This window comes from Chinchilla lanigera, unplaced genomic scaffold, assembly GCF_000276665.1.
Source record: "Chinchilla lanigera isolate Chin_1 unplaced genomic scaffold, ChiLan1.0 scaffold00017, whole genome shotgun sequence".
Classification (NCBI taxonomy): Eukaryota; Metazoa; Chordata; class Mammalia; order Rodentia; family Chinchillidae; genus Chinchilla; species Chinchilla lanigera.
The window spans coordinates 26,022,690-26,045,185 of record NW_004955418.1 but is presented as its reverse complement, the minus strand read 5'-3'; positions in this window follow the sequence as shown (position 1 = coordinate 26,045,185).

Below are 22,496 nucleotides of genomic sequence, written 5' to 3'. Positions count from 1 at the left end.
CCAGAAAGATGACGTTTGCGTCCTTCAAAAGGAATGTCCAGATTGCAGATTTTCATGTGGGAATATCAGGTAGGCAAAGTAGCACCTGAATGTAAAGGTAAGAACACTGAATAGCAAAGCATTCCTTTTCTGTGAGGCTGAGTGGGGGCTTAAGACATATACGCAATACTTTAAGGAGTTAAAAGGTCCTTTGGAATTCATACTGAAGTTTGTGTCTCTGTAGCAGGCATGTAAAAGATTGTGTGCATCAGGGTAGAAAAAGAAATTGCCTTCATCTAAATATGGTCTTGCTACAATTGTCCAAGACAAAAATATGAAATTGAATTCTCCTAAATATGTATGTTCTGCTTTGCCCATTTTTTTACAGCTGCAGGGGCACTGTTTTCAGTGTACAATGGGGATTCAATGTTTAAGGAGTCAAGAACCACAAAAATAATAAGTTATGACAAGAAGAAGTCATAGTGAATAGTTTTAATATCTAATGAGATTTGTCTTTAAACTATTTGATAAATTCTTTTTTTAAATCCAACCTAATAAAAAGATCTCCTTTACAAAGTTTTGAACCCTGAAGGAGTAAATAATAAGTTAGAGGTAGAGCATGCATATGCATTCTTTTTCTTAAAAATTTAATTTCAGTAAAATTTCTACAGTGAAATCCATTCAAGTGTAATGAGAACTGGCAACTAATTGCAGTAGAATAGAATGCATGTCCAATTTAATTGTCTTTGCTAATTCAGCTTCATTAATTTATAATTGAATGAGACTTCAACACTTGGGGAAAATTTATTTTTTTCCATAGAACAATCCTAAAATGATATGTACTCATATTATTTCCTTACTGAAGAATTCTTTTAATGTCCAATAATAGACAATATAAAACTTAAGATAAATATTATTTTCTTTAGCTTGGATGATAGTCCAAGCCCCAAAATTATAAATGTGTGATTGTTATAAATTTATTCCTTAAACACAGAAGTCAGAGTTTTCTCAGACATTTGCTGATCTTGCTCCTGGAGGCCATCAATATTTCAAGGGTGATAGAGAATGCTTGCTTATGTCAACCTTGTTTGTTATGATTATGCTATATTTTTACTTGTCAAATTTATAAAGATGAGAATATTAATGATATACTTTCTTTTTGTTTTTTTTTTTGTTTTGTTTTGTTTTGTTTTTTCTCCTGTACCAGGAATAGAACTCACAACTTTGCACTTGACAGGCAGGCACTGTGCCACTGAGCTAAATCCCCAGCCCCAATGATTTACTTTCTTGCAATAAAAGCAAAAATGTCTTTTGGGGTTCACTTTTTTGTCTCCTTGGCTTTCACAATGTGTTACAGGGGCAAAGATGGTTAGATAACAAGAGTGCTGATACTGGATAGATATTTTATTACTGGGCACTTTGTCCCTCCCAAGCCATGGAGACCAGTGTGTGATTCCTGCAGTTTTTAACTGAGAACAAAATATAATGGAATAAATCAATTTACCTATCCTAAAAGCACTCTGGGCATTAGTGCACTTTTATACTTAGGTTTTATCAGTAAAGGGAAAATGCAGTATCATTCTGTGAATATTTTGATGTCTGAGTTTTGATAGAGTCATTCCTAAAGTTCTTTTAGTTTATTTTTCTCCTGGATCTTTGTATATTATTTCCTTGAGATTTCTCTTCTCCATGGAGGTTTTGTGATCAAGTTGTAATTAACATACTATTGTTGTTGTGTGGAATTATTTAGTATGTGTTTGTGTTCTTGAACAATGGGGAGTAGGACCCATACACACTGCGTCTTAACCCTCTGGCTTCTCTTTCCCCTTCCTGCCTCCTTTCTATGATTCCAGGGCCCTTTCCCATCTCTACTAAGTCTCTCATTTTTCCTATCATCTACCTTTTATTTCTCTCTTTTTTTATATTTTCAGTTTCTTCTGTAAGAAAAACCATGTGATGTTTATCCTTCCGTGTGTGATTTATTTCACTGAGCATCATAATTGCTGCACAGATCCATCTTCTTATAAATGATTCTAATTTAACCTTTTTGATGGCTGAGCCGTACTCCACTGTATGTAAATACCATATTTTATTCACCCCTTCATCTGTTGATAGGCATACCAGAGGCTTCCAAGATTCAGCCATTATGAATTGTATTGCTATAACCATGGATGTATGTGGCTCACCATATTATGTCTTTAACTCTTTCAGGAAGATACCTAGAGGGAGGATCATGAAATCGGATGGGATTTCTAACTTTAGTGTTCTGAGGAAGTCCCATACTGATTTCCATAGTGCTTGTACTAGTTTACATCCCGAACAGTAAAGTAGAAGGATTTCTTTCTCTCCACACCCTCATCAGTGTTTGTATTTATTTTATTTCTTGATGATAGCCATTGTTTCTGGAGTAAGATAGAATCTCAGTATTGTTTTAATTTGCATTTCTCTAATGACCAGAAATGCTGTGCAGTTTTCACCACTTCTGCTTCTAAGAAGCAATTATCCATTTCAATTGACAGTGGGTTGGGTCTTTACTTTGTAGGCTTTGCTTTTTAAGCTCTCGTCTGAGGCATAGGTAGCAAATGTTTTGCCCATTCTGTGGACTGTCCTTATTCTGTGGTTCTTTCTGTGCCCTTCATTCTGCTCCATTGATCAACACAATATTTTAATTGCTATAGCTTTGCAATGTAACTTGTAACTTGAAATTGGTTTTGTGATACCTTCTGCCTTACTCTGGATGCTCAAGATCACTTTGTTATTCTGGGTCTCCTCTTGTTCCATATATATTTTAGGAGTTTTTTCCTTGCAGAATGCTTTTGTTATCTTGATTGGAAATAATTCCAACAATAAAAGTAATTGTGTCTACCCTTTTGAGCACTAGTGAATGAGATGTGACTACAGATGGCTGGGGAGGTTTAGCCATAGTGCTACATACCAACGGCCTCCTTATTATTGGTCTTCAGTGTTAAGGTAAAAGCTGTCTGAAGCCTTCAACCTGCAGCAGAGCCAGGATCTGTTCGAATAAATTCACTTCTGCTTACTTTTCTATGGGACATTTTTGTGCATTTCCATACAACAGGACAGAGCCTGCCTTTCTCACCATTTTTGATGTTGAGTTCATAGTGATTTTCTGCTAGTGTGGAGTTTGAGGAGGAAGCCAATGTGTACAGGGTAATTCCACATTTGCAGACACATAAAGTCCCTTCACTGGACATCAGTGGCATTTGTGATGGGGATCCAATGATTGCAGAACAGATGAATGCTTAAGTGAAATGCTTCTCTTTCTGTTAGTCTTGGAATCCTTGCACTGGACAGCCTTTTAAAAAAAAATCTGAAAATGTTTTGAAATAGAAACATCCCTTGTAAAATCTCTTTATTCCTAAATGTATACTAAGATGTAAGTAGGTGAAATCATCAAAATGGCAAGTTTGATCTCTTAAATTTTACACAGATAATGTAAAAAGGAAATAAATAAAAAGAAAGGACATTGAAATCCAGCTATATCTTCAAAATTAAAAAAAAGTAAGCATCGGTAGACATGAGAGATCTTTCTCTTTTACTCTGCTGTTAGTCTGGGTCAAATATTTGATTTTCTGTAAATGTTAAACATTTTCCTTTTCAAATTATGAATACCCAGTTAGTCTTTCTTTTCGCTGATCTGCCCTTCAGTGGGGTGTAAGTCCAAGCTGTAGACCCTCTCATGGGATTGTTCTCATCTATAGGCAATAGTTCAGTTAATACACTGATATGTGCTCATAATGTGCAAAATATTAAATTTAGTGCAGAAAGTGTTAACATTAGACCTTGCACGATGGTCATGGTCTGTACAAGGCACTCAAGGAGGAAACAAACGAACAGTGTGAATAATGAGAACATATCTGAAAAAGAGTAGTAGAGAATATATAGCACAAATATGGAAATGACTCTGACACGTTAGGATATAATAATGTTTTCACCGCTCTAATTCCCTCTCCTTCCCTCCCTTCCTTAGTTCTCCTTCCTTCCCCTTTCCTGTCTCACTCTTCTTCTCTGAATATTCTTCATAAAATATTGCCATGTTCTTTCTACCATGATCTCCTTTCCCTGAAGCAATAGGGTGGAGCTGAGCTGCAACTCGAAAACCCAAAAGTTGTTTCCTTTAGGCTTGCTGATGTTTTTGCTTTTCTTCCTGACAGGAACATGCAAGAACAGGTATCAAAATAATCCAGACAATAGACATTGATTTGCAATCTTGATGGCTAATTAGTGGATTGAGTATCAACAAGAAGTGTGTAATTATTATGATTTGTGAAAAGTAAGTCCCTTGCTGTGTTCCTTACCTATTATTTAAGCTATAGCACTGGGCTATAATGAGCTCAATGTGAGAGCGGCGTTTCTTAGCATAATGAATAAGAATCAGATGCAATCGTTTTTGATGCTTCGCAGACTTCTATTGAGAGACGCATTTAACCAGTGATGCTTTGCTGAGAGCTCTTATCTGGGGCAGTAGAGATTCCATTATTGAAAGATCTTAGATTCTGGATCATTCTGTATTTATGCTGTTGACAGTAATAATAGCGCTTGTCATTAAAGTACTCTGCAAGTGAAAGTAATTTTATTATTCTTCGTGGTTACAGTTCGCATTAGAATTCTTGGCCCTGTGCTTACTTTTATAACTCTCTGGTTTTCTTATGTGTATATATTATTTGCAAAATATTCAGTATTTAGACTACAGGAGAACATGATGTTTCCTTGTTATTTAGTGAGTTTATTTCCATAATTTAGAGCCAAGAGAAGTGAACTTTAGCTTTTCATCTTTCTCCACTCAGATTTCTAGTACATATTCATAGATGAATAACAGAATGCATGACCCACCTCGTAGGCAATATTGCTATATTAAAGCCAAATAATATTTCCTGTCTAAAAGAACCAGCCTACTGGGACGTAGAGAACCTAGGAAGCAGCGTTTTTTTTTTTTTTTCCCTAAGAAAAAGTAGGCACCTTTTGGTTGGTACAAGAATGTAAATCTGATTTGCCTGACAAACTTGCTTTTTCCCTCTCCCTTCACCCAATAGTAAGTAAATGGTCTTGCAATGGAGAAATAATTATATCTGTCATCAGTACTTTTGACTGATAAAACAAAATTCACTTGATAAAGTGAGATATTTTATACCCAGTAAGCGCAAATAAAAATGAGCTCAGGAAAATAAATGATCTAAAGAGTCATTAGGTAGTGAAAAGCATTTTAAAAAAAGCTTCCCTCTTTACTGAAGCAAAACTTTTCTTCTTTTGACATTTTATGTCTTCCTACCAATTTTACCATTTGGCCATAGGTCAACAATCTATGTGTCAAGCAACCTGAAAATAGCCCAGTCATAAGTTAGCATCTTCATAAAGGAAATATCCAAAGTTCACAGGAAGCAAAAATTGAATGTAGCTGGGAGAAGAAAGATTAAAAACCAGAAAGGGAGTATGAGATGATTAAAGACACAAGAATCTGCTTTGACCAAAGGTATTAAGGATGCAAGACAGAAGAGAAAAGGGAGATCTTTTGATATTTCTAATGTTAAATCTTTCTAAACAAGTGGTTACCTCTCATATGCATGCAAGTTAACATGTAGCAGACTTTTTAATTAGAAGTTTTGTTTGTTTTTATTTTCCTACATTCTAAATGCAAAAGCATATGTGTTCTACTTGGGGAGGGGGAGTGTGCAAATGAAGTGGGTAAAAGAACTAATCGACACCATGTTGTAGTCAGGCACCATCATAGAGTTTAAGTTTCTGGTTCCTTCAGTTTGTTTCTTGTAAATGTTGTCATAGTTACCTAACCCAATACCACCCCATGCATTTTCATAAGAATGCTTGTTTATTATGTAAACTATCAAACACCATTATTCCTTTGTAGGAGTATTCCTATATCTACACCAAATCACATCAGTACCCTAGACCCAGAACTAGGCTCAGAACTAGAACTGTATGATTATTCTCCCCTCCTGGCCTTCAGGGTTGGTGCTTGATCGCGTACTGGGTGCTTACTGCCACCAGCTAATAAACTTGCTTGTCTCTATAGCTGACCTCCACGGGTGACTCCATTAAGTAAGCACATTTGTCGTAACACAAGTAAGCGCTACAGTCACTGAGTCCAGATTTACAGAAAGATCTGTGAAATAGAGCCAGCCTATTTCGATGCCCACTGGCAGTAAGTTTAGCAAATCCTGCAATTTTGGTCACTCTCCCCTCACTTCTACCCATCATAATATACAGACCCTGTCCAAAAATGTTTATATCAGGAAAAGAAAAACTTGTGTAAATATTTTAATATTAAATATATTAAGACTTTATGAGATTGACGCAAGTTACATTTGGTCTCTGCAATTTTAAGAAGTACTCAGAGAAGTGGCCATGAGGAGACAGGAGGATCACTGCAAGTTTGAGACCCACCAGGACTACAAAGTGAGCTCAAGGCCGCCTGGACTGCATAGTGAGACCCTGTCTCAAATAAGACCACAAAAAAAAAGAAGTGGCCATGAGCTTCCAGACTTTTATTAGTATGGCAAACTGCTGAAGTGTGTCTTCATTTTCTTGATGGACTCTGTATAGGTACATAACTACCTCTGGTCATGTGTAGGCATATATAATACATAATACATATATAATACATGCAATATATGCATAACACATATATGTACACTATATATATAGATAGATAGATAGTGTATTTATTTATTTTGGATTTATTTGGGGGTACCAAGAATCAAACTTAGGACCTTGTGCTTGCCAGGCAGATTCTGTACCACTGAACTATATCCCCAGCCCTACACTGTGTATTTGAATTAATATGGCTTTGAACTCTCAGTCCTTCATGCATAGGCTGTTTTAACTTTCCTTGTTTTATGTTTTCAACGTGAACTTTGTTAAACTTCCATATAAAGTGAGTTAACACCTCTGAGCTTTTTCTGTGTGAAAATTAGTTACAATATTGGACTCCAATTTAAATTTGTGTCTTGCTCTCTAAATCCATATATTCTATTGTATAAATGCTTTTAAAATACAAATTCAGACTCAAAAATGTATACACACTTCAGGAAAAGATAAAAACGTTTTGATACTAAACATATTGACAAATCATCAGATTAAGACAAATTACCTTTGGCCTCTACAATTACAGAGGCACTCAAAGTGGGGTCTATTAGTTTCCAGATATTTATTATTTTTCATTTGTTGAACTGTGCTTATACTTTTGACATACTCTCTATATTTTAGAAGATAAAGGGAAAATAAACATAAATATTTGCTCCTAATTACATTTCTTGTGTGTACTGAAAGAGAGAAGGATGAAATATAGAGAAGGAAAAGGAAAATGGGAAAGAGTAAAGAGGGCTTCAGAATCCATCCTTTAATCGCGAGAAGAGAAACAACCTATTTTAAACTTAATCAGTTTCAGTTCAAAGTATACCCAAATTTCTTACATACTACCTTTCCTCACATGGAAGATTGATTTTTGACTTGTATGAAATAATTTGTGTGATCTGCTTGAGGGACAGGTTGACTAGTATAAAAATTGTTCTGGAAACTCAATTTTAAAAACTTCAGTGAGCTCTGCGAAAGTGTTAATGCGGCGTAACAGCGTGAGTTGAGAATCTGAATGTCTGTACCAGTCTTGCGTGGGCAATTTTCAACTCATCGATTCCTAGGCGATAGAAGGAAGTTTAAGAATTTTTTTGCAGTATTGGATAATGGGAAATTTAAATTAAAGTCTGACATAAATTTCTTTGGGTGATGTTCAGCACATTTAAAATGCACATTAATGTAATATTTCCAAAAGTACTTTAGAAACACTGAGTGAGTTTCCACAACTAAACTATATCTGTGTATATGAAGTTGGATCATTCGAAACATGCTTTTTCATCACTTCTACCTAAGTTACAACATGTAGGCAGAGATGTGAGGTTGCACAATTAGAAAAATTAAGATTGAATTAGCTATTTTGATCCACATAAATATGGGTTCCTTAAGAAGCTACTTTTGCACTTTATAGCGGGACAATGACTGTGTAGCTATAGAGAAATGTCCTTCATCATATAAAAATACAGAGATCTGATGTATTTGAATGAAATACACAAAATACACTAACTGCTGGATTACACACTAAAATTTCAGATTTAGAATTTTAATAGTTTTTGATATTATCTATCTAAACTCTATAAGATTTAGTATAAATATTAGGCCAAAGCATTTCAATAGGATTTAAGGCTTGAAATCCATTCTGTTTGAATATATATTTAATTTGACAGTGAAAGCCATCCAAAGAATCCATATATCTGACATTTATTTTATGTCAAACACACTTACCCTGATTAATCTGCCCATGTGTCTGGGTTGACAGCTAGATGCTATTTATCCTCTTTCTCTGCTTCCCAAGGTCATTGTCATCCTTGAATAATAATCTTAGATATCATACTTTCTGTAAGTATTACATTAATGCAAAAGTTTATTAATCCCTGCCCTGAGCTTACATAGCAAATTGTCTATCTCGGGTACATTTGTGTAATATGGTAATTTATTCAATTTCATTCTCTGCCCTCTCATGAGACAGCCAACTCCATGGATTTACAGAGTATCTGTTAGGTGGGAAGTGCTTATATTCAGCAAAGGTAAAAATGAACAGTCTGAAGAAGGTCACTGACAGATGTTAGGTGACCCATCCTTTGCTTCATTGAGGAGTGGCCTCCTTAGAACGAAGGAGCATGTCAAAGATCTCCAGCCTCTTTGGAGTCTGAAATCAGTGAGTTACAGATCATGATGCCTGTCCCAGGAATTCAAAGTCCATTCATCCTGAACCAACCCTTGCTTTTAAATAATTATTTTACAGTATTGAATGTGTATATGTAGGGTATAAAATAGGATGCTGTGAGATACCTATAGATGATAAAATGGTTACTATCAGGAAGAAAATTCATATATTTATAATTTTGCATAATTACTACACTTTGTGACAAGAGCAGCTAAAATCTACTTAAGTCCCAAGTACGGTCATAATTCTGCAGTTGTAGCTGAGCTGTTTCTACAGCTGTTGGTCCTATGTGTTTGCTGCTTTGCATCCTTGACATGTGTCTCCCGTCCCTGTCCTGTGCACTCCCTGCAAGCAGCTTTATCCTCTCCTTTGTGTATGATTTGTTTAAATTTCCACATATAATAAGTGGGATTATGTGGACTTTTTCCTTCTGTATCTGCTTATTTTAGTTTCATCAGCAGAAAGTGTGTTCCCAGTCCATGTGTGTCATGGCAAATGGCATAGTCTCCCTTAAGCACATGGATGGATAGATACAGGATTGTGTATTTTGTCCATTATAAACAATGCTGCAATGAGTATAGCGGTTCACAAATATCTATGAGATGCTGATTTCATGTCTGTTAGGTTTATACTCAGAGAAGGATTGCTGGATATTTTTATTTTTATTTTCTTTATAGTGCTGTTTTTCCTTTTTTGTTTTGTTTTGTTTTGTTTTGTTTTTTTTCTCCGGTACCGGGAACCGAACTCACGACCTTGCGCTTGCCAGGCAGGCGCTTTTGCCACTGAGCTAAATCCCCAGCCCCTTGTTTTTCCATTTTCTGCAGGAATTCACAGTCGTCATTCCAGCCTTCATTCCCAGAGTGGTGGTCTGGGCTTCTCCTTTCCCTGCTCCCTTGCCTGTGTTTGTTGTCTTTTCTTTCTGCCTGGTCTCATCCTGATGTGGACGAGGAGCAGGAAGCTCAGACAGATCCCTTGTGTGGCATTTCCAGGACCAGCTGGGAGAGACAGGCTGGGTGCTTCCTGCCATGCACAGTGAAGACGCACGGAGTCCGGTCCCCGGGCTGCCGCTGGTTTGGAGCACAGTGAGGACTCCTTTAGGAGCTTGGGAACACACACGAATTTGGATCCTGATACCTCTAGGCTTTGGGAAAGTCTGGGGTGTGCGGCTGCCTGTGCTCCTGCTCAATGGCAAAGAAATTAGACCCGGAAGAAAAAATTTCCCCTGCACCCCATTACGACTTTCCTATTGGGCTGAGAGAATGATTTGGGAGGGAAACCAGGCTTGAGTTTTCAAAAGCACGCATATTTAGGGGAAGGGAACTGGCAGCTGCAGGAGCTACAGGACGCTGTGTGTGCGTGAAGTGGGGCAGTCTCGAGAGGCCGACTGGGACAGTCCAGGCAAGGACGGGGCCCGCCGGGCGCTCACTGGGGGAGAGCATTGGTGTCCCTTCAGCAGCACAGGACTACCTCGAACTGTTCGCTTACAACTCTCATTCTTCTATTTACATGAAAACTCAGTATTCTCATTTTTGAAAAATTATGGTGCTTGATGCTTGCTGTCGTTTAAGAAAAGACAAATAGTGTATTTTACTAAAAAATAAACTCAAGGTGGGTCGGTTTTCTCAAGACAGGACAATAACTTGACACTAGTGAGTTGAACACGAGGAATGCTATGACCATTCCCGAAGGAGGTTTGAACTTTATTGTGTAAGATTCCCCTTTCGTGCTGAGAGTCAGCAGATTTCCAAGGAATTATGACCGATATAGCAGCAAAAATCTCAACACTGGGCCACAGTTTGGTGATAAAAATAGACGATGGCCTTGATAGAGTCCAGCTTTTCATTGGAAAGTGTGATCCACTTTTAGATGCTCTGGGTAAGAGTTCCAGGGACTGTGCACCTCACACTCAAGAGTCAGCGCAGACAGGGTGAAATATGTCATCTGCTCTTCTCAGAGTGATCCGGGTGAAAGAAGAGGAACTCGATTTCGGAATCACTGTTGGATCCTCCCAACGCTCACCGCAGGCTCCTTCTCCATTCCCGTTGCTTCCGGCACACAGGCTGTCCCGTGGGTGGTCCGGCCTTCCCCCGTCCCCTCCCTGTGTGACCCTGCAGCTGCCCTGCCGGGTCCACGTCTCACCCGGCTCTGGGTGTCCAGATCCCCAGGTTCCCCCAGACCTTTGACCCTGCGCCGCCTGCCGTGCACTTGTGCCCAGGGGATGGGCATAGGTGTCCCAAGCGGTACATTACCGTGGCAATGGAAGGCCTTATTTGATTTTAACTAATAAGCTAACACTCAAAATGGACCAAAAAAGTATTTCAAATTCAATGGAAAATTACATTTTTGGGTTGAGAGGTTTCCTCCCCCCTCTCCTCAGCTGCCTGGTGATACTATTCTCTTTCCTGAAAAAGAAACCCGAGGGTGCAGAAACTGATAACACATTTATAACATAGTACTTACTGCATGAAGCGTTCACAGTGCAGCTGTTTCCCTTATTTAATTAGAAAAAGACAGTTTAGGCTGGGGGATATTTTAGGGCATCTCTCTGTCTTTCTCTCCCTCTCTCCCTCTTTCTCCCTCTCTCTCCTTCCCTCCTTCTTTCCCTCCCTCCCTCTCTCTCTCATTGAATTTTAAATGAGAAATATTGCGATAGCATCTTGTTTTCCTTCTGTAAGGAGATGCTCATGGAAAAAGCGAGGTTGAATTTAGTAGGCTCTCAAAACAGCAAATGGAAGGAAAAACACTGCCTGCTAATTTGGCTTAAGATAAAGATCAATCCACAGAGTTGCTCTAAATTCTTAGACTGCAAGGGACATTTTGAAGAAGATAAGGGATCCGCTCCAATGTTTTAAAAGTGAAACTTTAAATTGGAAAAACTATACTTTGATGATCAGATTGATATCTTAAAAATATCAGATCATGTGAGAATATTTTAGTCTTCATTATCTCCTTGAGTAAAATTTTATTATAATTAACAGCAACAAAATTGTACCTGCAGGTACATAGAAAATCGGAAATGCTAAAAAAACGTGAACAAGCCTTCCTTTGAAGGGAAGTTGAGAAGGCGAGAGCGTAAGCTGAGCGAACAAGATGTGAGTGTTTGATATGAGAAAAGGCCCACAGATATTTCAGGAAAAATTATAATTATTTTTAATATAAAATGAGGCAAAATGGGAGGATTACAATTATGACTACCCTCTGTTCACTCATCAGTCTTAGACAGAATAATGAGACCTGAGAGACAGTTAATCACCTGATACAACCTTTCTTCAAATAGTGGAAAACTTGAATACATAGGAGATTGTAACTGATAATATTAATCTCTCTCTCCAAATGAGTTTTCAATCCTTTAAAAATTTTAAATATTTCCTTTAAAAGTGAAGTCTCTTTTATAAGTACCTAAATTATTTGTCCAAAGATTTTTGAACAGTGAATCAACTGGGAACTAGCTTCCTTCCTTCCTGCCTTCCTTCCTGCCTTCCTTCTTTCCTTTTGTGGTAGTGGAAATTGGACACAGGACCTTTGCACTGAGCTACATCCTTGTTCTCACCCACTGTGTGACGTTTTAAATTTGAGACGGAGTCTCACTGAGTTGCTAGATTATGCGGGCTGGGCTCCAACTCGCACTCTTCCTGCCTCAGCTTTCTGAGTGCTGAGTTTACAGGTTAAGAACGTATTTCAGTATCTCAAACAACCATTTGTTATAACATAAAAAACATACACAAAATATTTCTATGATTTTTTGTGATACCCAGAAAATTTTAGGTACTTACTGAGATGTAACTGACATACAATAAATAACATGTATGTTCAACACACAATTTGATGAGATTTCATGTATGTGTATACATGTGAAACCATCACCACAGTTTAGGTGGAGAATGCGTTCGTCACTCCAAAAGATGTTTTGTACCTCTTTGTGATTCCTCTATCCCATCTCTCCCCACTCATCCCTAGGCAACCACAGATTTATTATTCTGTATCACTGTAGACAAGCAAATGTTTTCTAGGACAGTGTACAGATGTAGTTATACTGCATGCACATATGTATGTCTTGATTCTTCAACTCAACAGAATTATTTTGTGGTCACCTCTGTTAAATGTATCAACACTTCATTATTTTTCTTACTATGTGGAGCAATTACAATTTACTCATTTGCCTGTTAGCATTTGCACTGTTTAATTTGGGAATTATGACAAGTAAAACTACTAGAAGAATTCTAGTACACATATTAATACGAATTTTTTTCATTTCCCTTGGATAAAGCCCTAGGAATGAAATAGTGGTATCATATGGTATGAGGAAGTAGAATTTTTCAAGAAATTGTAAAGGTATTTTCTCAAATAATATTGTCAAAATAAAACCTAAATAATAGGAAGTAGGTGGTAGATCTGTGTCAAAGTGGGAAGGAATCCAGAAATGGTGGGAACAGTTGGACAGGAGATGGGAAAAGAGGTCGCTATGAGTTGTGCACAAGAGCAGCCACACAGAGGGAATGTAAACATGCTGCTCTGGGTACACACACGGCAAAGGGGAGGGTGGAGAGGGAGGGCAGAGTCAAAAGTGACAAAAAGGAATTAAGATATAACGTGCACAGTACCACCTGCTCACAAAGAATATAAACACTATGTCCTACATCTATGCACTAATACTGAAAAGCTCCCAACTGCACAGAATGTGTGTTCCACCTCTGCACTCTCTGCGTCACTTTAGAGAGTCAGATTTTCAATTCTTAGTCATGCTAAAAGATGTGCGATAGACTCCTGCTGAGGTTTGAATGTGTATTTCGTATGAACTAATACTTTGAACATCTTTTTGTTTGCTTTTTATAACTTAATTTTCCTTTGTAATGTGGATGTCCGAGTATTTTCACTGGTTTTTATTTATTTTTAATCATTTTTTTATCCTAGTGTACTTTGAGAATTCTTCATATAGCCTGCAAACAAGCTCCTCAGGAGATAAGACTTTGTAAGAATTTGCAAATGTTTTTTTACCAGTGTCTGGCTTGTCCTTTATTCATTTACTGTGCCTTTGAAGGAAAGAAATTTTAAATTCTGATAAGGAAAATACTACTTGCTTGTTCTTTTATGAGTTGTTCTCAGGTCAGGTGGGCTCGAACTTGAGATTCTCCTGTCTCAGCCTGCCAAATGGATTACTGATGTATACCACCACAATTGGCCACTTTCTGGAATCTTATACTGCCCTGGTTTGTTTGTTTGTTTGTTTATTTATTTGTTTGTTTATTTAGCTGGTTAGTTTTTGTTTTGGGGGACAGGGTCTTGCCATGTAACCCAAACTGACTTCGGACTTGCGGCGATCCTCCTGACTCAGCCTCCCAAATGCTGGGATTACGGGTGTGTGCCTCCATGCAAGGTTGGTGGATTACTTTTGACTTTGTGTTAAACTGTCTCTGCAGATAGAATTATGATTTGACATTCTTTTTCTAGCATATGGATTTATAGTTGTTCCAGTAGTTAGGAAAATGGTAATCTTTTTACCAAAACTTATCTTTACATTGTTAAAATGAGTTCACTATATTTGTGGAAGCTCATGTGTATAATTACATATTCCACTGGCATATTTACCTATCTTTGTACCAGTATTACATTAACTTGATTTTTGTGGCTTTGTAGTCTTTATCATGTGGTGTTATTCTCTTCCAAATGTATACTTCTTTTTCAAACTTATTTGTGCCGTGGCAATTACCTGTATTGCCACATTAGATTTTCTGTCACTTTTCAACCTCTACATTAAGAAGGTGTTGGGTATGATGTTATTGATCATTATGAAAAAACTATTGATCATTATGAAAAAACTGACATCTTATTACTGAGAACTTCAACTCATCAGCATGATATATGTTTACCTAAATTGTTTTTTATATTTTTATTTTCTCTCAGAATCATTTTATTGTTTATAGTACATAGGATTTTTACATGTTTTGTTAGATTTATTGTAAATATTTTATGATTTGATACCTTTTCAAAATATTATTATATAATATTTATTTTCAACTATTAAATACTAGTATTTAGCATGTGTTTAGTTTTTGTTTTTTTCCAGTACTGAAAATCGAACTCAAGACCTTGAGCTTGCCAGACAGGCACTGTGCCGTTGAGCTAAATCCCCAGCCCCTGTGTTTAGTTTTTGTAATTTGTCTTTAATTTACCTGCAGGTGCTGGCAAAATTCATTTACTAATTCCAGTAGCTGTTATATTTCTCTGTCGAGTGTCATGTGGTCATTGAATAAGAGAAGATGCTTTTCTCCTTCTTCAATCGGACTGGATAAAATTTCTTTTTCTTCTCAGTACAGTAACCAAGGGGTGCAAGGCAGAAGTTCTGGTCTCACTCAATTTACAATTGTACTTCTTTAGTGTTTAATTTACTGCGAATCTGTTCATTATATTCTTGATATTCTGATTGTTATTTGAATTTGTAGGATTTCTATTTGAGACCTTTCTCTGTATCTTCTATGAGTTTACATAAATATTAATACAGTCTAGAACATGTATCCTACTTTCTAAAGCATTGTCTGCTGATTTTGATAATTCTGTCAATTCTGGGCCTTTATTTTCATGATGATATTTGTTCTTCTGTTTCTGTACCTATCAGATAATTTCTCATCAATGTGCAATAGTGTGAATTTATATTTATTTATTTATTTATTTATTTATTTATTTATTTTTGATAATTCTGTCAATTCTGGGCCTTTATTTTCATGATGATATTTGTTCTTCTGTTTCTGTACCTATCAGATAATTTCTCATCAATGTGCAATAGTGTGAATTTATATTTATTTATTTATTTATTTATTTATTTATTTATTTATTTTTGTTTGTTTGTTTCTGGTACCGGGAATTGAACTCATGACTTTGCGCTTGCCAGGCAGGCGCTGTGCCGCTGAGCTAAATTCCCAGCCCCAGCAGTGTAAATTTCCCGGATTTAGTCCTTGATATTTACGTTCCTTCAGTCGGAAGACTTGCTCTGGGTCAGTGATGTTGCTTGCGGGTTGTTTGATCCATTCAGCGCTCGCTTTGATGACGAGGCAGGAAGTGATGCTGGCTCTCTACCTGCTGTCCACGCTGCCAGGCGGCACTCTGCTGGGCATGGTGTCCCCTTCTCCTGGGTGGCCAGGTTTTCTATCCCACGGAAGTGTCTTGCGTCCTTACTGAAATCCTATCTTCTCCCTTGCGTTGGGTGCCTAATTTAAAAGTTTGGCAAACAGACACATGGTTTGAAATGGTGGGGTGGCAAATCGCAGAACAAAGAAAGAGGCAGAGATGGGTTTGGACTTGAGAACTTGTAGATGGTGCTTTCAGAGGTGAAGTTACTGGTGGAACTTTTAGAAATGTTCTGTTAGTGGAAACACCCAGTGGAAGCTTCATGTACTGAGCTAATCTCTGCTTAATCACAGTGATGTGGCCGGAGGAAAATATTCAGGCAGAGGCCAGGAATGTGTGTTACTTGTGGAAAGTGCGTTAGCATGCATGAGGCCCAATGTGATCCCCAGCACACACACAAAAATTAGGTAAATAGTAAGCAATGAAGCAACTTTCAAGGGCATTTATTTTGTAATTGGGTAAGTACTTAAGAAGAAAGATGTGTTCCTTAGTGTAATTATTTATAGCCTGTAAAGAAAGAGATAACGATTCTTAGGGAAAACAAATAGAGCATGTACTCTATACCATTATTTTTAAAACATACTTTCAGGTTCTAACATAGGTCTACAGTTTGTGGTAAGAGCTGTTTTAAAAATTTGCAGCTACAGACAACTCATTTTATCAGGAAGTAATTATACAGAAAGGTTTTTTGTTTTTTCTTTTGCAAGATTTTCACAAAGGTGGAAATCCCATGAAAAAGTAAGTATTGTTTCTTTTTGGCCAACAATATTTAACAATTAAACCTTTAATTGAACAGTCTAAAATATCCGTACATGGCAAACATGATATAAAGGAATATCTACAAGGGGCATCAGTTCTCAGCCATGGCTATTTCAGGCTCACTGTGTAGCAAGTGTAGTAAATAATGAGATTTCTTTCCCATGACTCTAGGATAACACTAGCTATCACAGTCATTGGGAAAACAAACAAAGAAACAAACAAACACTTCTTGTGCTTGTGGTTCAGTTGCTGAATCCCCTTGATGGGGTTGTGGAATTTTACAGTAAATAGTTAATTAAGTTAGTATTTTGATGTTTGTACATGCCTTGTTCTTTGAACTTGATTCTGAAGATACTACATTCATTAATTATGGATAAAAAGTAGAAATTGTATTCCTTTCTCATCTTTTGATGAGATTTCTACTTCTCCAAACTTTGTTCTGTTCTGAGTTCAAGTAATTTTTCCCAAATCCAAGAATGAAGTCCTGATTTACTATTGAGTATCAGTAGTGTCAGTTGGTTTTTATGTACACAAGCTACAGGCACTTCTACAGCCCTGCCCTCCTTATGGATTCTCATTTGTCACTCGTTCTCTTTTCCTCTGTTTGAATTTAAAACTAATGTCCTAGGGAAAGCAAGAAGCCAAAATGCATAATCTATTTTTCTTTTTTTCACCAGCAAAATAATTAGAACAGTAGCTCCACAGGTAAAGTGACCAGAATTTAATCCTTGCACCAATACTCATTTGTGCCATTTTGAGCAGGATGCTGACTTCTCTTTGCTTCCGTTTCATTATCTCGTAATGTGCTGTGAATTGTTCGTAGTGAACCAAGTGCAGCGCTAATTGCTAACATATTTTATGTTGCTATTGCAGCCATTGTTTGCAGAATGAAGTAGACATTGCACTACTCTAGAAAGCACTCGGCCTGGTTAAAAGAATTGGGTTGTGAGGGTTAGAAAGAACATAGTACCTGCATCTTTGAAGGTCTGTAGATGAAAGGCGAGTACATTTAAGTGTGGGTTCGTTTGTGTGAATTTGTGTGTGAGTGGGTTTGTGAAAACAATAAAAGATCAAACTGGAGTGGAATGATTGTGTGTAAAAAGCGGGTTCTGAATAATTACAAAGCTCTAATTATTGCACGGGCTTCCTCACTTATTACGAGAGTTAGTCAAGCAAGATCAAATTACCCTGTACTGATGATTAGGTTGAAGAGTCCTGCACTTTAGCGGGTGGGACCCAGTGACCTCCACTATCTATTCAAATTAAAAGCTTTCATAAGTTAAATGCAGACTTGCCAAGGGTCCTAGGATAAAAGCAGCCCCTTTGGCTTAATTCGCTTTTATCCTCCATTGAGTCAGGAGCATGCTCTCCTTCGAAGGGGGCTTTCATTCTTCCCTCTTCCAGTCTAGGCAGGATGAGGGCCCCGGGCTCAGGAGCACTGCACTCAGCACCCAGGCACCTTTGACATAGAGGCCACCTTGGCACTGTCACATTTTAAGCATCTTTGTTTTAGCAGAATTCCAATCCTGGTGGCCGAGCTTGTTTTATCCTTAATAATGAAATTTAGGAATTAATTCTCACTGCTTTCCATCTTCAAATTAAATTCACTGAAAATTAGTAATTGATTTTGAGTCTCACTTTTAGTTTGTTCAGGATACTTTACACATTTTTTATTAGTACATATTTGCAGGCCATAATGATGGCACACTGTATAGTATGTTGGTACATGTTTTAGTACAAGATTCTAATGTAGCAACATTGAATATTAAGTAGTTTAGACTGCTGTCCTCTTCTGCACACTCAATACACAGCATCCATGACCCGTGTGTGCTAAGTGAGCCTGAGGCATCGGCAGAGATCCTTCCTGCAGGACACCTTCACTTCAACCAGAGCTTGTACCCCTGTCTTTCGATCCTTTCATATTCTTTCCTCCTCCTTTCAGCCCCAGAGTCCTTTCCAAATGGCTCTGTGATTCTTTTCAGTTCGCAGGCTGATTTACATGTCCTGTGTCTGCGCATGACACTTTAATCTATTCCACTTAAAATTTGTTGAACCCTACAAAAGCTATATGAATCACCCTTTCATGATGTAGATTTAAAAGAAATGTCCCTGCAGCCATCGTGAAGGTTGTGAACTTCGCCACGTTCACTGATAGAGCTATGCCAAGATGCAGATTTCAAAGCACTGTTATACCTCTGTTGTCTTCCCTATCACTGTAGAATTTGGATCCATTCTGTGGCAGCACAAGTCAGAAATGCATCAGAGGGAAAACAGGTCTTTCATACAAATACATATACTGTTTTAGAAGTCAACCAGCATTAAGAATCTTATCACAGGGAAATAGCCATCTGTTCTGTTCTCTACCTTTAGAGGTGTGGACCAGAGGTATAAACTGACTAGGAAACCACTGTAGTTCATGTCCTGTGATCAGACACCAGAAAGTCAGTACTAAACATTATAAGAACTCATGAAGTTGTGTATCTGATTATGGTTTTATTGAAGAGAGGTATATTTTAAGAAACTTCGTGGTTCTCTCAAGGTCATTTATAGAATTTGAGCTGGGTTCTTCTGTTCAGAGATCCAGTTTCCTTCTAAAATACCAGAAGTAATGGTATCCACTGAGGGATTGCAAGCATGTACATTGTGGCCAGAGATCTGTTCCCTCATAGCCCCTCTTCTCGACCTGAATGTTCCTCATTCATCTGCTTTGTCTGTTCCCTCACTTTCATCAGTTGGATATTAGATCTCTGCTCTGAAATGTCCTTGCCTTTTATAGCTTGGAACCATGTTCTAAGCATAGTAGCAACAACAACCACATCAGGAATGCCAACCAAAACTGAAATTAAAACTGTCGAACATAACAGAATTTGCACAGCCACTTGTGTGCATCTAAAGAAGTGACTCATTCTTAGTTTGTGATTTGGGATGTAAACAAAAGTTGCATGATAGTTCATGGCTGAAATTTAAGTTGATGCTTTTGGCAGAATGAAATTCTCACTGAATTTGGCCAAGTGTAATGAGTAATTCTTGCATTTGTGTAAGTGTGCAGAGTCTGTTAAGAAGCTGTAAGCACAAAGTAGGAAAAAAAGAGACCATTTGGAGGCGAAGGGCACAAAAGCAAGGGCTGGGACAGAGACCTCACTGAAGTGGGTTTGGGAGAATTCACCGTGAGTCCTTTCAAGGCAACCTAGGTGAGAACAGAGTGGACATTAGATGAAGACTGGGTGACAGACGCTGTTTACAGGACTCCAGGACACCCTCAGTTCACCTGCAACTTTTCACCAAGTGATGTGTCACAGTGTTGGAAGTGTTACAGTATGAAGCTAATAGGACAGGAATTTGTTCAAAAACACCTACCCACCTTAAAGAGTTGTGGACAGTGTGACTGTCATGCAGGAACTCACCCTCCCGTCCTTTGTGTTAGGTTTCTAAGTATCTAACTTCTACCCTGAATTAGTGGCACAGGATAAATAAAGGATAGATAATAGGAAACAGGAAGATAGGTCTTTTGCTGGCAGGAAGCAGACCGAGAGGTGGAGGGAGAAGACATGAAGACATGCACAGGAGAGGACATAAGAAGATTTTAAACGTATTATGTTTGGGTTGGTGCCAACTCCCTATGATGAGTGTGATCATTATGTACTGCCTACATGTGCTCAGAAAAATAAAATTTTAAACAAACAAAAAAAATTGTAAGCATTTCCTATTTTCTGTTCTCAAACCTAATTCAATGTTTAGTACTCAGCATGTTTTTGAGCAGATAATTGAGTTGCTTTCATAGGAAAGTGCAGGAATGGAAGCCAGTGGAAGCAGCAGAAGCAAAGGATTAATGAATTTCTTAAACTGTCTTCTGGGATCACCTGAAATGAAGTGTCTGTGAAAGACAAGGGATCCGGGAAGCAGCTGGATGGTGCAGTGGATCAGCAGAGTAGGAATGGTGACTCAAGAACAGCAAAGTTGAGCAGCTGTGGAGAGCCGAAGCCAAGGAAGGGTCTTAATTAGGTTTTCAATACTCAGGTCAGAAAGTTCACAGAATGTAGTGCTCATGTAATCTCCTGTCTCCGCAACCACAGAGGCTCATGCAGCTAGAAATCAGGTGCAATGAATGTGTATTTCAGTCTTCTAAGCTTTCTTATTTGAAAGTGAGTGCTTTGAAGAGTAATGCCTGAGCTCCTCAGAAAACAGTATGGAACGCTGGAGATATTTGAAGACCTATGGATTCTATTGACAGCAGAAGCAATGTCTCTCCCTCCCTTTCTACCTCTATCTCTCGCAGTTTGGCCTCTTCCCCTGCCTAAAGATCAACTGTACAGTCATTTCCCCTGGCATAATGATCTTGTAAGCAAATTCTCTTTCAACTTTATGCCCTTTCCCTTTTGTCCCTAACTGCTTCAAAATATTTTAAGGTACTAGGAGTTGGGGATTGAAGTCCAGGCCTTCATCCTGAGCTATACCTTCAGCTCTGTTTTGTTTTTCTTTAGACAAGCTCTTGTTCAGTAGCTAATTTTCCACAACCACAGAGAGGTGATTCCCATCATGGTCTTAGAGGAAGGAGCTTCTGGTGCATTTGTTCTATAGATTCCTCAGTCATCGCTGAGGCCCAGCTTTTGGTCCATTTCTCCCTCTCTTCCCATGATTGTGTTAGTGCCTAATTACAGTGTGCAGTTCCTTTCTGCTTAACTTGCATTGGATGGTTGTTATTTCTTGCATTCAACTTTCACGCAAGTGTAGAGTATATCAAATGGAAATCCTCTGTTCTTCTGAAGAACTTCTCAGTGGATTTCCAAATGTAAAGTATGCCATGAAAATATGTGAAAAGAACTCTGCAATGGAAACTGGGGAGTGATTACTTTTGTGGAAAATGCAGGCTAGAATTTCACATTCTTGAATAATTCATAGAATACAAGTGATAGAGGAAAATCTAATAGGGCAAGAGAGACTCCATTTTCTTTCTGTAACTCCATTTTGAAAGTCACTTAAGTTCTCTTAAACTGTGGTTGAACTCACTCCTTCACCCTCTTCCCTGCAGCAAGGCATAAAACCCATTAAAGAAAAACAGAGCTATAAAGTAAGGAACATATAGTTAGAGCAAACTGAGAAGTAGACTAAATATTAAACCACAATGTCCATCCAAGGTCCACCTGACCAGCACATGACCAGCAACTTCTGGGAAATGTAAACTTTGAGACAAATATGTGGCATTCTTGTAAAACTCCCAAAAATGAGGTATGTGGTTGGATGGCTGCTGTGGAAACCTAAAACATACTAAAGCTGGAAGCAAAGTCCAACACTGGTTTACACCTTTCCTGGCTTCTCTTTGGGCATACTAGTCACAGATATGCCCAACAAGAGGCAATTTAGAACCATTTGAAGAAAAGACAAGTATGCATTCACATTCCTTATTTCATAATGCTGCATCCATAGTTTTGTTTATAGGAAACTATGGTGTTATTTTCTTTGAGATGGGTTCTCACTCTATAGACCAGGTGACTGTCCTGATTCAGCCTCCAGAGTGCTGGGATTAACAGGTGTGACACTCGGCTTAGGAAAATATTCCTATTGAAAAATTGAAGTTAAGTTTTGTCATTTCAGGAAAAAATAATACATTTTAGAGAGTGTGAATTATTTAACAAGTAATCAATGACTCATAAATCTTGCTAGTGCAAAGGTAACAATGTTCTGAGATCACACTTGTGACTTTACCATGCCCTGCAATGCTTGGGAAATTCTTGAGATGAACAGAAGAGACATTGGTTTCTACAGCTGCGTTCTATATATTAGCCTGGAGAATGGATTCAGGAAGGACCCACAGTACACAATGTGGTGAATAAATAGTTCCCAGAAAGAATAAGATTTCCAGAAT